This window comes from Triticum aestivum, chromosome 7A, assembly GCF_018294505.1.
Source record: "Triticum aestivum cultivar Chinese Spring chromosome 7A, IWGSC CS RefSeq v2.1, whole genome shotgun sequence".
Lineage (NCBI taxonomy): Eukaryota > Viridiplantae > Streptophyta > Magnoliopsida > Poales > Poaceae > Triticum > Triticum aestivum.
The window spans coordinates 75,455,655-75,457,850 of record NC_057812.1 but is presented as its reverse complement, the minus strand read 5'-3'; positions in this window follow the sequence as shown (position 1 = coordinate 75,457,850).

Sequence of the window (2,196 nt, the reverse complement as noted above, 5' to 3'; positions counted from 1 at the left end):
AGCTCCATAGCCTAGTGCAAATAATTTTACACTAGAGTTGAACTAGCTTTATAAGCTAGTTCAAATATTTTTACACTAGAGTTGAACTAGCTCTATAGCCTAGTACAAATAATTTCACACTAGACTTCAACTAGCTCTATAAGCTAGTTCAAATAATTTTACACTAGAGTTGAACTAGCTCTATAGCCTAGTACAAATAATTTTACACTAGAGTTGCACTAGCTCTATAGCCTAGAACAAATAATTTTACACTATAGTTGAGCTAGCTCTATAAGCTAGTTCAAATAATTTTACACTAGAGTTGAACTAGCTCTATAAGCTAGTTCAAATAATTTTACACTAGAATTGAACTAGCTCTATAGCCTAGTACAAATAATTTTACACTAGAGTTGAACTAGCTCTATAAGCTAGTTCAAATAATTTTACACTAGAGTTGAACTAGCTCTATGGACTAGTACAAATAATTTTACACTAGAGTTGCACTAGCTCTAGCTAGTTCAAATAATTTTACACTAGAGTTGAACTAGCTCCATAGCCTAGTGCAAATAATTTTACACTAGAGTTGAACTAGCTTTATAAGCTAGTTCAAATATTTTTACACTAGAGATGAACTAGCTCTATAGCCTAGTACAAATAATTTCGCACTAGACTTCAACTAGCTCTATAAGCTAGTTCAAATAATTTTACACTAGAGTTGAACTAGCTCTATAGCCTAGTACAAATAATTTTACACTACAATTGAACTAGCTCTTTAAGCTAGTTGAAATAATTTTACACTACAGTTGAGCTAGCTATATAAGCTAGTTCAATTAACTTTACACTAGAGTTGAACTATCTACACAAGCTAGTTGAAATAATTTTACACTAGAGTTGAGCTAGCTCTATAAGATAGTTCAAATAATTTTACACTATAGTTGAACTAGCTCTATAGCCTAGTACAAATAATTTTACACTAGAGTTGAACTAGCTTTATAAGCTAGTTTAAATAATTTTACACTAGAGTTGAACTAGCTCTATAGCCTAGTAAAAATAATTTTACACTAGAGTTGAACTAGCAATATAAGATAGTTCAAATAATTTTACACTAGAGTTGAACTAGCTCTATAAGCTAGTTGAAATAATTTTACACTAGAGTTGCAATAGCTCTATATCCTAGTACAAATAATTTTACACTAGAGTTGAGCTAGCTCTATAAGCTAGTTCAAATAATTTTACACTATAGTTGAACTAGCTCTATAACCTAGTTCAAATAATTTTACACCGGAGTTGAGCTACCTCTATAGCCTAGTACAAATAATTTTACACTAGAGTTGAAGTAGCTCTATAAGCTAGTTAAAATAATTTTACACTAGAGTTGATCTGGTTCTTTAAGCTAGTTCAAATAATTTTACACTAGAGTTGAACTAGCTCTATAGCCTAGTACAAATAATTTCACACTAGACTTCAACTACCTCTATAAGCTAGTTCAAATAATTTTACACTAGAGTTGAACTATCTATATAAGCTAGTTGAAATAATTTTACACTAGAGTTGAGCTAGCTCTATAAGATAGTTCAAATAATTTTACACTAGAGTTGAACTAGCTCTATAGCCTAGTACAAATAATGTTACACTAGAGTTGAACTAGCTCTATAAGCTAGTTAAAATAATTTTACAGTAGAGTTGAACTAGCTCTATAGCCTAGTACCAAGAATTTTACACTAGAGTAGAACTAGCTCAATAGCCTAGTACAAATAATTTTACAGTAGTGTTGAACTAGCACTATAGCCTAGTATAAATAATTTTACACTAGAGTTGAACTAGCTCCATAAGCTAGTTCAAATAATTTTAAGCTAGTGTTGAACTAGCTCGATAGCCTAGTATAAATAATTTTACACTAGAGTTGAACTAGCTCCTTAAGCTAGTTCAAATAATTTTACACTAGAGTTGAACTAGGTCTATAGCATAGTACAAATAATTTTACACTAGAGTTGAACCAGCTCTATAAGCTAGTTCAAATAATTTTACACTAGAGTTGAACTAGCTCAATGGCCTAGTACAAATAATTTTACACTAGAGTTGCACTAGCTCTATAAGCTAGTTCAAATAATTTTACACTAGAGTTGAACTAGCTCCATAGCCTAGAGCAACTAATTTTACACTAGAGTTGAACTAGCTCTATAAGCTAGTTCAAATAATTTTACACTAGAGTTGAAC